Source organism: Humulus lupulus, chromosome 8 (genome assembly GCF_963169125.1).
Source record: "Humulus lupulus chromosome 8, drHumLupu1.1, whole genome shotgun sequence".
Classification (NCBI taxonomy): Eukaryota; Viridiplantae; Streptophyta; class Magnoliopsida; order Rosales; family Cannabaceae; genus Humulus; species Humulus lupulus.
In genome coordinates this window covers 67,356,363-67,373,742 of record NC_084800.1, presented here as the reverse complement: position 1 = coordinate 67,373,742, position 17,380 = coordinate 67,356,363, and positions in this window count along the sequence as shown.

Below are 17,380 nucleotides of genomic sequence, written 5' to 3'. Positions count from 1 at the left end.
TGGGGAAGTCTAAAAGCCCCTACTGTGGTCTTCTATATGACGTCATATACCACGAGCAGGAGCTTGGGGGGCAGATGTACGCCCTGATTTTCCCACGGGCTGATTAGCAGGCCGAGCCTCGGACTAATCATGGTTAGTCCATAAATTTCCCCCAAGTCGGAGCTCCTGTCTTGAGGTCGTGCCCCCCTTAGCTCGAGGGATCCTCAAGAACTCGCCAAGACTCCCAAGACTGGAGCAAGGAGTCGAAAGGCCGAAGGTCGGGTCAGATGCATAGCTCGTGGTACGAGCTGGATATGGAGGCCATGACCTCTTGTAAAGTCAACACACGCAAGATAAATGTGCATATATCTGACATCACGTGTCCGATATCTCCCTGACTTCTCAGACACGCTGCAGGAACGTGCGTGTTCAGACACCCACGACTGTATTAGGCCGTGCGGCCCATTATCTCCTTATCTATCGATTTGACCATACTTATGTGTCAGGTTTAGGAATTAATCATGAATGTCACAGAGTTGATATGACAAATAAGAAGGTCACGGGATGACCTCCTTACCAACTTCCAAGTGCCCTCTCCTATAAATATGGAGACCCTGGGAGTTGATAAGGGTTGGTTGGCAAAAAGGGTCTCTGGAGAGATATACTTTGTAACCAAATACCCAGAATATATCAATAAGATTGACTAGTGGAGTAGAAGGATTTTTAACCTTTGAACCACTTAAAAACGTGTATTGAGTCACCTATTTCATTCTCTAAGATCTTATATCTGTTACGGATCGCATTTAGCACTAATCCCTTTCTCTTCTCCTCTTAATTTCCTGTTGGCGAAGAACCGCGTCAACACACACATTATAAATAACATAACTTTATTTAAACCCCAAAATATTGTACCAATACAAGATAAGGTAAAAATACAAAATAAAATGTGATATGGTATGGGATCCCATTATTTATAAAATATAAAACATAAACTTTAATTGTTTAAATACTATTTGCGAAATTACATCAAAACATAATTTGAAAGACTAAAAATAATTGCATCCTTGATCAGCACGCAGTCCATTCAATTCATTCATCCTTAACACACAAGTTAAGCTGGCATGAATCTTTTCGCCTTCCATACTCATTTTCTGCATCACACTAAAAATAAAGGAATGAGCCTAATGCCCAACAAGGAAAATCTACTAACACATAAATCATAAATTTTTAAACATACACTATAAAAACGTATATCATATAGGACTACAATATTAATGATCATTAACTCATTAACATGGTATGTGGTAAACCATCTAGGTCCTCTGTCTACTAATCGAGGTAGGTTAGATCACATGGTGGTATATGATAGCCCATCTAGGTCATCTGTCTACTAATCGAGGTAGGGTAAATTATAACTCTAAACCATGAAAATGTTAAAAATTCTTGGGGCTTGCTATCTAAGCAAGTCATATGTCCAAGCGACTAAAAACATATTTTTTGAGCTTGTTATCTAAACAAGTCATATGCTCAGGGACTATAAAACATATTCATACATATACATATTATAGCATAAAACATATCATAACATAAACATATAAGCACATATAATCTATCTTATTTTTCTTACCAAAAACCGGAATATTTGAGAATAAGAACGGGATTTGAACACTCCTAAAAACCAATAACAAAACCATGATTATTTCTAAAGAATAAAGATGAAAAGAGAACTAAACCATCAAGAAGAAACTTACCGAGAAGAACCTTAAGTTTCAAGAAACTTAAACATCTAACCAAGAATCATAAACAAGAGTTAGGATCTGAAAGAAAGAAAATAAAGAAAACTAAAGAACCATAAAGAACTGAACTTAAGGATAAGAATACCTTTAATGATCTTATGAATTGATCTAAACCTCGATACTGAAATCTCATTATATCTCACTTCCCAAGTGTTTAGAAAAACTTAGAATGATAAAGCTTTTAACTCAAAACCCAAGTGTTTATCTCTATAGTAACACTAGCAACTTGGAGGCTCTAAACAATTGCTTGAAGAATGAAGAAAATGGCTGAGTACTAGGTCCTATTTATAGAGTTCAAGGAGTGAAACTAACCTCTTTTAATTTGAATAAATAAATGAATATAAAATGAAAAATATTTGAATTTTCGTTCAATAGATGCCCAAAACTCGGTCAAAATCGTTCAAAGGCATGTCTAAGTGGTTAAGGCTATTTTAAAATTTAAAATCCAAACTTTCAAAAATTAAAGCACCAGGGGCAATATATCGCCTACCCTGGGCGATATATTGGCTGGTCCATTTTCCCGAGCCCCGTTCGAACATTCGTGCAAAGTCGACGTGTTTTCCGTATCTTCCGTAGGTGATATATCGGCCCCTATAGTTGTGATATATCAACATACGTTGATATATCTAACACGTATTTATACTTTTTCAGCATATTTTGAATTGAGTAAACAGCTTTGACTGAGTCATAATACGATCCTAGCAGTTTCTGGAAGGTTCTAGAGCTTCTAGATCTTTCTTTTAATTAAACTATTCATCAAAATACTTAAATCCTTAATAAACATGATTATGACAAGTGTCACCATCTTATTAGTTCTATCTAAACCTTAGGTTATAATAAATGACATCTCTATAATCAGCTATATTAATCAAACTTTATGTTATAATTAATATTCTTAAACTATAAGTTAAACTTATAAAATCCATAACTGTTGCTATGAGTGTCCAACTAAGTCCCGGCTTGAACCAAAATCCACGGAATCTAACATACTACAAACTAATACTAACTAGTACTACTACTATCTAGCTAGCTAAGTAAATATTCTAGGACACTACACGCTTGACCCCCATGGCCAAGGTTTCTCAGAAGAACTAGGGTTAAACTCTATTTTTGCCACTTAGGTCGGCGGATTGTAACTTTTGAGTTGTACTGACCATTTTGGAACTGTAAACAACTTTGAAAATGTTTATTATGGAATCCCATGTACAATTTAATGTTTTAATGAAATATTCATTCATTTTAACCGAAATTTTTAACCCTGGACCATTAATCACATTTAGATGCACGTTTTATGGCATAATGACTCGTTTAGCAAATTAAGTACTATTTAAAATACACAGTGTAACAGTGTTGGCTAACTAGGACGTTGCAATGAAGAAAAAGGAACTTAATTTTTTTAAAATTATATTGTAAACATAACAACCCCAAACATATAATAATAAAGATTTATATTTACATTTTTTAATATAAAAAATAACATAAAATTATTATTTACATTGACATCATCAAACTATTGTATGTTCATCTCATCTAAACATTTTTGTTTATTTTGATAAGGTACTTAATAAAAATCACAAATACAATATTTAAAATGTTTATTTTTAATATAAAATAATCAAATACATATTAATTTACTATCCTTCATTATTTTGTTAATATTAATGATGACAGCGGTAAGTAGAAGCAAAAACGACATAAAAGAAATGAGAACCGAATATAATATAAACGACACGATGATTTTAACAGTGGTTCAACCCCAAGAATCAGTAATAGCCTAATCGACATAGTGTTTGTATATATACTGACCAATACTTAAGAACAGATGAACCTTAGCTAACTAAGTTTTTCTAGTGCAAGCGAGAGAATAATTTGACAGAGTTTTCTCTAGGAAGGAAAAGTGAAAAGTCCCTAAAATGAGACCACGAGCCTTGTATTTATAGGCTCATGGAATATACAAGATTGGTCGTGGGCCTTGACCATGTCACCACACGTTTTAACCATGGTTAATTAATAAAATTATATAAAATATTAACCAAATTTAAAATACAACAAAATATGCTTTTGTTTTTAGATAATTGGGAAGTCTTCTTCTGGTAGCTACAGAGCCTCCTAGTTAAGGATGTATCCGATCAGCATATCCTTCTAAAACTCTTGAAACACTGCTAGGAAACTTTCGATTCCTTTCAAAAGTCTACTGAACCTCCTGGTCAGTACATTTCTGGCCAGAGGCAGCCAATTCAGCATCTGGGCGGTGGCTTGCTTTCTGACTCCTCACGTTCTTTTTGGTCGGCACATATTTGACCATCAAGATGTCATCTGGCATATATATATCTTGCCACGTGTCGCTTCAAAATGACACGTTATCATGTTGATTTTTTAGGGATAACATATATATATTAGTATTAGATAGTAAAGGTAAAAGTTTGAAATCAAAATGCTAAAAAAAATAAAGAATAAAATAGGAAGATAAAATAAATATATAATAGAAAAAAAATTAATTATGTAAAAAGTGATGGCTTATTTCTTAATTTAACTATTTATATGGGAATTTAGAAGTCATGTATTTGAAAAAAATAAAAATAAAAAGGCATAGAAACAATAACAAATATAAATACTAAAAAAAGTGCAAAAAAGAATCATATGTGGTTAAATTTCCACAAATATAAATGCAAAAATTACACATAATACTATAAATTAAAAAAAATGAAAAATACAGGATATTACAAAAATACGCATAACGGTTATATAATTGCTTGTTATAAATTTCTATTTTGTTTGTAATATTATTTGCAAAATTGTAACCTATTGTTACAAATTTGTAAACTTTATTTTTTTCAAAAAAAAAAAACATCTAAGTATTTACCCTTATGTCCCTGTATATTTTTGAAATATTTTACAAATTCCATATTTAATAAAAAATCAGGTAGTTTTGTAAACTTCCTAATATAAAATTACTATAAATACGAGAATGAAAGTAGAAAGTCACCATACATAGTTACATACGTAAAAAATTTATGCCACCGTTTTCAAATTAAATTTTAATTTATAGGTATATGTGTAATCATCCCTTGTTATAATAGTCTATCTTGTAGAGAAAGCCCAAATTGAAAAAAAAGTCGAATATTCCTTAGGGCCAACAACACCATTTTGGGCTAATATACGAAATTCAGGGCGCAAATATCACAAACATAATGAACATGGGCCTAGAATAAAAGAAGGATATGGTTATTTCCTCTAGTTGGCATTTTCGAAAGTTAACATTTAAATTCTTGGGATTATAGAAAGCCAATATACGACTTTATTCATATTTAATTTGCTTAAATACTCAAGCAAAAGAATATGACCCTTTTCCTTGAGTTTGGTATTTTGGAAAGCTAACAATTAATTTCTTGTAATCATAAAAAGTGAATATACCATATTATGCATATAATTTGCTTAAATACCTTCACACCAAAACACTCACCATGCTTTTTTTTATTGACAAAAGACACTCACCATACTTTACAAAGCAATATGAAATTATTCTTTAAAATTCAATTTTCGTTAAAAATAAGAGATTTTTTCATACTTTATTTTTTTCAATTTTACTAACTCAACTTTTCAAAAATATTTACAAAAAAATACAATGTCAAAAAGCAACTTGAAATAAACAAAGCATCAACTATAAATCAACTTGATATGAACACATTACATCAATTCAAAATTAATAACACATGCATTAATCCCACAACAATTGCAAATCAACTCGACATCAAGACATTGTATCAACCTAAAATAAACAAAAAAACATAAAAAAAAAAACCCTATAAAAACTTAAAATGTATAAAAATATAAACTAATATACACCAAAATAATTGAACATAACCACTATTCAACTAAAAAATAATTGAAAATCAACTAAATATTTATCCACTATAATACGATTCGAAAAAACAATTACGAATCACCTAGACATTAACACCACAACAATACAGTATTAAAAAAGTGACTTAAAATCAATTAGACATCAACCCTATAACAATACAATGTTAAAAAAATAACTACAAATCAACTTAACATCAATAAATTGCATTAACCCAACATAAACTAAAAAACAACAAAATAACTTTTTTTTTTGTACATATTTAGATAATTAAATTGTGATTAATATACTCAATATTTTTAAAATATTACACTTTTATACTCAGTATTTTTTTGCGGTAAATATACTTAATGTTTTTAAAATATTGCACTTTTATGCCTATTTTTTTTATTATTTTGAGAAATAATAAGAAAGTGAAAAAAAAATATAGGTTTTTAATTATTTTTAAAATTTAATTATTTTCTCTCTCTTATTCTTTCTCAAAATAACTATTTTTAATAAAAAATAATTGAAAACTGTAGATGCCAAAAATCCACCAAATAAGAAATCTATAGTCCCTAATTAGAACAAAGGGATAAAGGCCACTTAATCATGCAATTGGACTCGAGCCTGTAGGCCCTTTTTGAATACAGGAGATTGTCTCATGAGAAGGCTCAAAATCTCACCAAGGGAAAATATGAGATCAACGCCATGAAGCCCCCATTTACACGACATAGAAGCCATGGCCTCGCTCGGCCAGTCAGGCACAGACACTATTGGCCTCGCCCGGCCACGCCCGCGCGCACCTGGCGGCCTCGCTCGGCCACGCCCGCGCGCACCTGGCGGCCTCGCTCGGCCACGCCCGCGCGCAACTGACGGCCTCGCTCGGCCACGCCCGCGCGCACCTGACGGCCTCGCTCGGCCACGCCCGCGCGCACCTGACGGCCTCGCTCGGCCACGCCCGCGCGCACCTGACGGCCTCGCTCGGCCACGCCCGGGCCCCCTTGACGGCCTCGCTCGGCCACACCCGCGCGCACCAAGGGGCCTCGCCATCTCGGCCCCGTGGTGGCCTCGTCCATGCCCACGGAGTGGCCTCGCCCATGCCCACGTGATGGCCTCGCCATCTAGGCCCCGTGGTGGTCTCGTCCATGCCCACGGAGTGGCCTCGCCATCTAGGCCCCGTGGTGGCCTCGTCCATGCCCACGGAGTGGCCTCGCCCATGCCCACGTGGTGGCCTCGCCATCTAGGCCCCGTGGTGGTCTCGCCCACGCCCACGGAGTGGCCTCTCCATCTAGGCCCCGTGGTGGCCTTGCCATCTAGGCCCCATGGTGGCCTCGCCCATGGCCTCATGGGGGTCACATTCGCAGCACACTCGGCCTCTTGAACAGCCAATAGAGCCGCGCCATCAATAAGCCGTCCAAGGGGGCCTCGCGAAGGAATGAGTGCTACGTCACCTAGTGGCCACGTGAGTAGATCCATGCACCGAAGGTCCCATTCCTTACACCTTGAGACCCCTATGCTTAGAGGCTCCAGTACGAGTCGAATGGGACATACCTGTACGACCTAGTACTGAGTACGGACACCAGTACTAGTGGGACTGCTGGGATAAGAGTTATGGCTCGTACGTCTACGGCCAAAGGTCAGAGTCGATACCACTATCACCTGCGCCACTATGCCTGCCACCACTCATCAGACATGGGTACAGACAAGTAGTGGAGACATCCTCCTGACATCTGCTCCTGTACTGGATGTACGACCACAACCTCTGAAGCCACTCCCCTGACAGTGTACTTATGCACTATTTTTTCCCAAGGGACCACCATGTATAAGGGGTCATTAGAGCCCAGCTATAAAAGGAGCTTGACCCCTCAGAATGAGGGGTTGGAAAATTCATTGTAAGCAGAGGCTATTGAGAAATATACCAAGACTTGCTCCATTATTTATCTGTGTTTACTTTTCCTTAAAGTTTATTCTCAGTTCTTATATAAACATCACCTAACTTACCTTTGAGTTTTCCGATCTAATTTTGTTGACGAGATTTCACCGTCAACAAAAACTTATATTTTCCCATCAATTTAAAAAATAAGTTTCTAAAAAAAGTGAAGGAAAAATATAAGTTTTAATATTTTGATTAATTTTAAAATCTTAAATGATTTTTTTATTATTTTGAGAAAGAATAAGAAGGTGAAACTAATTTAAAACTAAGAACCTATATTTTTCTTTCACTTTTTAATTATCTCAAAATAAGTATAAAAGAGTAACATTTTGAAAACTTTTGGTATATTTACTGCAAAAAAAAATAAAAATTTGGTATAAAAGTGAAATATTTTGAAGACATTAAGTATATTTACAATAAAAAAAACTGGGTATAAAAGTGCAATATTTTAAAAATATTAAGTACTTCAACTGCAATTTACTCAATAATTTACTCAATAATATATGTAATTAAATACATATTACCATAGAAAAATAAAAATACAAAATAATTTTACTTAATATTTCTATGGTTGTTCACATGGCAATCAAGTTTGATAAGATAGTTTATCAATTAAACTAAAGTATTGATATTGGACAACCAACACTACAATATGCTTATATTAGTTTTATTTATGGAATTTATTAATTATTTTTATTAAATTTATATTAATGTCATATATATTTAAAATAAATATCCTATTTTAATTAAATAATTTATTTATTTTTGTTTAAATTTATGTATGTTCTAATTTTTTTAATTTGGGAGTGACAACAATAGATTATATATTATATGTTTAATGTAATATTAAATATTATACGTGGATTTTAAATTTAAGTTTCTTGTTAATTTAAAAAAAAGTAATTTGTTGCTAATTCACAGTAGATTATATTATATATTTAATACGATATTATTCTAATAAGTGAGTTTACGTTTAATTAAATTTTATTTAAGTTATAAAACGTATGATTTTATTATTTTTAAATAATTATCATTGTAAAATATCTAAAAAATATCTATTTTAATTTGTTTAATAATTTATTATTTTTAAATAATTATCATTGTAAAATATCTCAAAAATATCCTATTTTACTTTGTTTAATTATTTATTATTTTTAATATTATTATTGTAAAATATCTCAAAAATATCATATTTTATTTTTTTTTATTTTTAATTTAATTTTATTTAAGTTTAAGTGTTTATAAACTACCATTAAATATAAGAATATTCCGTTAAAGTTAACATTAAAAAAATAAAAAACCGTGAAAACTAATAATTTTCCGTTATCTACATAGTTATTATATAGAAGATATATATATATACATATATACAAGGTAAAAACAACAAGCAATTTGTTATACCCAGATTTCGAGCCATAGTAAATATGACCTCGAAAGCTGAGTTCGCAACAAATGGTCTCGTGAGGATTAGTGATCTAGGGTTGTAAGTCGAGCCTGCAAAGTATGATGTATGATTTCGAATGCGGTGATCTCGAAATGACCTCGATCTCGAAAGGTAGCTCCGAGAACACCTTCATCTTCAGGAACTTCGGAGCATGGTTCTTGAGCTCGACATCCCATCTCGAAAGAAATGTTAGTTCGGGAGATGTCAGTGGCTCGCACAATGACATGAGACCAGAAATGCTGGAGACTTGAAGAGACGCCATAACCACCTTGAGTATCCACAAGTGTAATAACTATGAGATGTAGTCCTCATTAGTTGACATGAGACCAGAAATGCTAAAGAATTGTTTAGAGATAATCTTGAGATTAATAACAGAGACTCGTGGACTAGGCAGATTTAACTGCTGAACCACGTAAAAAACCGTGTTCGATTCGTCTGTTTATTTCTGGCCATTGTCTTAAATTGTTTACATGCTCTATTCTTTTATCTGTTGACGAAAAACGGCGTCAACACAATTCATGTTTGTTTAGTTTTAAAATTGTAAACATGCTTATTCAAATATGTATTTATATTTAATATATTTTTTTAATTATCATATAAATTTTAAATAAATAAACAATATCATAAAAATAAATAAAAAATGTTTAATAGATAATAGAATAAATTACAATTCTATAGTATATATAAATAATTATATTAATAATCTGTACATATATGACATCTAAACATAATATTTACATAGATATATATTTACATGACTACATGACATATATATAAATTATAATAATATTTAAAACGAAATTAATAATATAATAAAAAAAGAATAAAAAATGTCATAGTGTATCACAAAAGTAGATATGTATGACTTTATTATTTTTAAATAAATATGATTTAATTATTTAAATTATCATAAAATATCTTCAAAATATCTTATTTTAATTTATTCATTTATTTATGTTTAAGTTTATGTTTGTTCTAGTTTTTTAATTGGGCCGTGCCAATAAGAGATTATATATTATATGTGATTTTAAATTTTAGTTTGTTGCTAGTTGATAGTAGATTATATTATATTATATGTTTAATATGATATTATTCTAATAAGTGAAGTTTAAGTTTAATTAAATTTTATTTAAGCTATAAAGGTATGGTTTTATTATTTTTAAATAATTATCATTGTATAAATATCTCAAAAATATCATATTTTAATTGTTTTAATTAATTATTTATTTAAGTTTAATTCATGTGTTACGATCTACTGTTAAATATAAGAATATTCCGTTAAATTTATTAAGAAAAAAAACCGTTAATACCAAGAATTTTCGTTATTCACACACTTTTTATATAGAATATATATATTATGTAGAAGCAACGTGTAATGCACGTTTGCTTAGTTTTAAAGTTGTAAACTGTAACGCCCTCCTAATCAAGGACTATTACACTGTGTACTTAAAATTATACCAGACCTGCTAATCAGATCATTTGGTTTAAAATGTGTAACTAAGGTTAGTGACAAAGGTTGGGTTAAAATTTCGATCAAAGAACCATTGACTTTTATTTCAAAAGTTTTATATAAACATGAGATCCCAAAATATTACAACTAAACTTTTAAAAAGGTGAATATACACATCAAAAGTTACATCAGCTGACCTAAGCGGCAAAAGAGGGCTAACACCCTAGTTCCTCTGAGATAACCCCCGCCGTGGTGGGTGATGTACACGCCGCCACCGATGCTCTCCAACTCATAGCTGGTCAAACTTTCCATTTCCCTTACCTGCACCACAAAGCACCCGTGACCCGAAGCTCAGCAAGAAAATTCAACACAAGCATGAATGAAGAATATAAACCTTGAAATATCCATTCAATACAATCAACAATAACAACAAGTAAATACTATCATTTAGATTCAAGCACATGATCATTGGATCAACCTGGGGCTGTTGCCCTATCCAGTTGGCCTTAGAGCCAATTCTCGGGGCTTATGCCCTAACTAAGTGACCGTAGAGTCACCTGGGGCCCTCGTCCTTAGCTCTGTCTCACTAACCGTAGAGCTAGCCCAACCCCCTTGGTTCACCACCGACCTTAGACTCGATCAACGTAATAGTATGTTGCTGGTTTAAGCCTAAGCCTCTTGACCAATGCATGGCGCACTATTGCCATTCTAGACTCATAAGTCAAGCCCTGATCCAGGATTACATTTCTCAATACAAAAAATAGAAGTGGATAGGCACATCCCGACAAACTAAGCATATATGCACGTTAATCGTATAATACCACTGAATAGCCATCCATAACAATAAACATACCTATTTAACGGGGCCACATGCCTTAACCATAAAGTTCATGCAACGATTATGAAACACTTAAGCATTTATCAATAAACATGTGAACTAATAGCCTAGCATACACATCTTGCAGATAATAACATATAACAGTCGGGTCAAGCCCTAATCACATATAACACGTATTGGGTGTAGTTTTCTTACCTCAGGTCCATGTAAACGTAAACAAGAACGATCCTCGAGCATGATCCTGTTCTGAACCCTAGCGAACACCTAGTCACAAACCATAAATGGTACTTCAATGAGTTTTAATAAATCCAAAGCCCAATCCCGGGACTAATCCCACACCCTCGGCACCTCTAATTCCACCAAATGGGGTGGTGAAATAGTCCCCCGAGGCCCTGAGCAAAAACCCCAAAAAGTACCCAAAAATCAAGTTTTGAAAGCTGAGTAGCGCTACAACGCTAGAGTCAGAAACTCTAGCCCCCAAAAATCACAGCCTAGCGCTGTAGCGCTCCCAACCTAGCACTTACACCAAATTTTCGAAATTCTGGGTTTTCTCTTTGAGTTTCCCCGAGCCAAAGCTCCAAAAATCCATCCCTCAAGACCCCTAAACCCAAAATTAACCATAGAAACACACTCTAATCATCAAAAGCAACATAACCTAACCAAGTTTTCCCCAAAAACTCCAACCAATCCCAAAAATCCATACCCAAGCTCTCAAGCTCCAAACACCATAAAACCAGAGTAAGAACTCAGAAAATTCAGAGATTAAAACTCAAAATCATTACCTTGATGGCTGCCCAATGGTTCCCAAGCTGATCCTAGCTTGATTCTACACTTCGGGCTTCAATTTCCAAGCTTGTTTCCTCTAAAACTTCAATTTCCCTCAAGCTCCAAATAAGGCAGAAGAGAAAAACGGGAGAGAGAGTTTGGGAGAGTTCTGCCTGCTTCCTTCTTGTTTCTTTCCCTCTAATCTTCAGTTTCCTATTTTGGCTAAGTATAGATAAAGCCCATAAAAGACTAAAATGCCCTTAAGTCCAAAGTTTGCCCTCTAATGCCCATAGGGGTTGTTATACCCAGATTTCGAGCTATGTTAAATATGACCTCGAAAGTTGGATTCGCAGCGAGTGGACTCATAAGGTTTAAAGTATGCTCCAGGATTGAATATCGAGCCTTCAAGGCTCGATACGACCTCGAACGTGGCGACCTTGAAATATTCATGATCTTGAAGGTGGCTTCCGAGACGCATCTATCATCAGGGATGATATCGGATCAAGGGTTCCGAGCCTGACACGCGTACGACCTCGAAGCCATGTGACCTCGGGAGATGTCATTAGCTCGAAAGCTGATGAGAAATATGAGGGACTAAGGCCTTAGAGAGACATGATTATGACTCTGAATATCCACAAGTGTTATCCACAAGAGACGCAGTCTGCATTTATTGTTGTAAATCCCATAATATCATGGGATATTATTTGGTTAGTTATACGCCCCCTGGTCTTCAGGGGACGTTTCCTTTTATATTTGATTATAGGCATTTAAAGCCATTTATTTTATTTACACAAAAAGAGTAACTACCCAAAATATGTGGGATAGTATTCTGCAGCCTTCTCTACAAATAGAGAGGTCATGCACCATTGTAATGGACCGAAATTCTGAACCTTGAGAGAAAACTCTGAAGAATTCATCCTTGAAGAATTTTCAGAGATAATCTTAAGTTTAATAACAGAGACTCGTGGACTAGGCAGATTTAACTGCTGAACCACGTAAAAATCGTGTGTTTGTATTGTCATATTTTAATTGGCCATTATCAGTTATTGTTTACGTGCTCTCATTTCACTGTTGACGAAAAACGGCGTCAACATGGGCAAAATAGTCATTTGCCACCATTTCTCAACATTTCCTTAAATAAATCTCAACTATCTTAAATAAACACCAAATAAATATCCACTACCCAATAATCCTCGGTAATGTAATAATTTACCAAAATACCCCTAGGCTTACACCGAGCTGGGTATATATTCTTGTTACGCCCAGATTTTGAGATAAAATGTTATGACCTCAAAAACTGGGCTCGTCATGTGTGAGCTCAAAATGTATGAAAACATCATATGGTCTAGCCATAAAACCTCTGAAGTAAAGCAACGACCTCGAGGATGTGTAACCTCGAATATTCTCTAAGCTCGCGATGGGAAATGGTACGACACTCGAATATATCTTTTACCGATCGTCCTCAGGCAAGGTAGTTCGAGCTCGGGAAGTGCAAGCTCGGGTGTGACAGCCTTGACAGAACTTACCTATCTCGAGCGTAGCGTGAAGTTGAGCGACAAGTTCGTGATTGACCCATGAGTCCTGACAAATCGCTAATCTCGAAGACCTGATGAATCACCTGGGATAGTCCATTACGTGTGAACTTATTTATTGTTGTGTAATCCCAATATTTAAGCGATGTCATTTAATCTGTTATCCGTTCTCGATCTTCATGGGACGTTTTCGTGTATATAGGAGATAATGTATTTAATATCATTATTTCAATTGATATATAGAATATCTTCCCGAAATATGTGGGAATGAATTATGCAACCTTCTCTATAAATAGAGAAGGAATTACCACATGTAAGGGGGCGATTTCTGATTTCTTGAGAGAAAGCTCTGGGTAATTCATTTATGAAGAATTTCCAGAAAACTCCAAGTTTTAATAACATAGACTCGTGGACTAGGCATAATTAACTGCTGAACCACATAAAAATTCTCTTGTTTCTCTTCATAATTCATTCGCTTCATTGTTTAATTGTTTAATTGCTCTACGATTTAAGTTGACGAAAAACGGCGTCAACAATTCCCGTTGTGACATTTTTCGCTAATTGCTCACTAGGATCATCTCGTGCCAAGTAACCCAAATAAACCCACATAATAATGTGGTCTCTCACATATATCACATATATGCACATAAATATACAATTATGCCCGCAATGTGCCAAATTACTAAAATCACCATTCTAAACAGACATGGGCCCACATGCATATTTAACACCCCTAAACATGCACAACTAGTCGTATTATGACATAATTACAATTAATATAACAATTAAACACATAATATCATATATTGCCATCTTGGCCCCCTAATCAAGACCCTAAGCCTTATTAGGTAATTCTGGGACGTACATAAACATTGTTTATAATGTTAATAAAAGCGGGTACATTGATTTTTAAATACATACATATATATAACATAATAAATTATAGTTCTATAGTATATATAAATATTTATATCAATAATTTCTACATATATGACATCTAAACACAACATTGGCATAGTATATATTTACATGGCTACATGACATATATATATAAATTACAATAATATTTTAAAAAAATTAATAATAAAAATAAAATAAGAATAAAAAAAGTCACAGTCTAGACAGTAGAATACATGCATCAACTATTTTTAGTTTCTAATGTATCTCACAATGTTTGGTGAATTCGATAAAGAAAAAGAGCTTTAATCACTTGATAAAAAACAAACTATCACACAAATTTATAAGATAAAAAATGATATGCATGCTTTTGTTATTTTTAAATAAATATGATTTAATTATTTAAATTATCATAAAATATCTTTAAAATATCATATTTTAATTAATTAATTAATTTTTGTTTAAGTTTATGTTTGTTCTATATTTTGAATTTGGGAGTGACAACCAAACATTATGTATTATATGTTTAATATAATATTAATATTATACGTGGATTTCAAATTTAAGTTTGTCGTTAGTTGATAGTAAATTATATTATATTATATATTTAATATGATATTATTCTAATACATGAAGTTTAAGTTTACTTAAATTTTATTTAAGTTATAAACGTATGGTTTTATTATTTTCAAATAATTATCATTGTAAAATATCTTATTTTATTTGTTTAATTATTTAATTTTATCTAATTTTAAGTCATATTTACAATTTACAGTTAAATATAAAAATATTATGTTAAATATAATAATATTTTGTTAAAGTTAACGGAAAAAAAATTAAAAATCATTAAAACGAATAATTTTCGCCAGCACTTTTTATATAAAAGAGATATGTAAATTAAAAGATATCAATACTTTTGTTGCTCAACTGATGTTGGCCTCCATTAATACTGTTGCAAGTTCCTTTTTCCCTTAGACAACCTTAAATTCCATCTCTGGTATCGTTGGCATCCAACAACCCAAGGACCATCCTCTTCGGCGTACTCGATCAACCCTTCCACTAAGAGTGAGGTTGAATTGCAAACCTCTACCACAACCCAACACCGATGTCGACAACGCTTCCTGCCTCTCTTCGCGAGCCTCTGTTTTCTTTAGCGCTTTTGGTCATGGAAGTCAAGCAACAACTGTGTCTCTAAAACGTTCAAAGTGAGGCCATATAACTAAAAGAATAAAAAAAAAAGTCGGCACCATAAAATTAAACAAAAATCTCTAGTCGACCATAAATTTGTAATTTTCCTTAGCAATATGTGTTACGTAAAATATCTAAAATAATATATCAAAAATCAAATTTTAAAAATTAATTTTATATTAATTTGTAAAATAGGAGGTTGTGATTACAAGATTGTTACTACAACTTTATATGGTAAATAGCACTTGGAGTCCCTATTTTTTATCAATTGTATCACTTAGGTCTCTAATTTTTATTTTGTAGCAATTAGACCTCCAACTATTGCTTTATGGCTCACAAAACTCCCCTAAAGTGATATTTTATTAAATAAAATCTAATTTTTAAGGGCGAAATAGGATTTTAAAAAATAACACTTATTTTTTCTCTTTAAACCTTTCTTTATTACCAAATATTTTATTTTTGTTGTAATTGACCTAAATATTATATTAAAATATTAAGAAATAATATAAATTTTTTTTTATCATACCTCTAAAATATTTAATATATTACTTATATATTAATTAGTTTACTATTATTAATAAAATATTTATATACTTTAAATTTTACAAATATTAAATTTATTAAGTGTGTCTCTATCTATCACCACATGCATTTTTATTTAAACTCCTCATAAATTGTTAAAACTTCTATCTACACATATAAAAAAAATAACAAAATTCTTTCCACACATATACAAAAATTAAAATTTATTTCCACCTTTATAATTTATTGCATAATTTTTTTATAAGTGTAAAAATTTATATGTGTGGATAAATTTTTTAACAATTTATAAGGAATTTAAAAGTGTATTTAGTGATAAAAAAAATTATGTTATATATAGAGGCATCTTCAATCAATTTCATGCTTCATGTAAGTTTTTATATTAAAATGATAAACTAATTAATATATAATTGATATATTATATATTTTAGAGGTATAATAAAATGTATATATTTTTATTATTATTACTTCTTAATATTTCAAAGAATATTTAGGTCAATTACCAAAAGCAATATATTTATAATAACTAATAAGATGACTTAATATTTGTAAAATGTAATACATATAAATATATATGTTTTTTAAAGGAAATGAATATGAATATATATTGTTGAGGGAAAATTAAATATAATATTTTTAAAACCTTAATTTTAGGTAGTACTTTCATTGAAAATGTGACGCCTTAAATTAGGGACGCTTGTATTTAAAATTCCCACTATTACGGGCTTCTTTCATATATACTTTTTTTTTTAATTTTATTTTTCCAACATAAATATCATATTTTTAGTTGTGTAGTCTTTCTTTATTAATTCAAGAGAAATGCTACATCTATGAGTTTTTGATTTAACACAGGGCCTCGATCACTTTATTATCAACATGGTTTATTAATTTTAAAAATTTAGGTAACTTATTATATTAAAATTTAAAAACACCTTAAATAAAAAAAAACATATAAACATTGCAATTTTGTTGTTCCAGTTTTACCCTCCATGCTTCTTATTATCTCCTTTCTATCTCAGTCCATGGGGCCCCACTCCCTCTACTTTGCCATAATGGAAATATTTATATTTATATATACAAAGGCTTTACTGAAATTGAAAGAGACTATTTTATAAAAAAAAAAGAAAATGAAAATGAAAGATACTCCATTATAAGACTCAACACTGCAATCAGA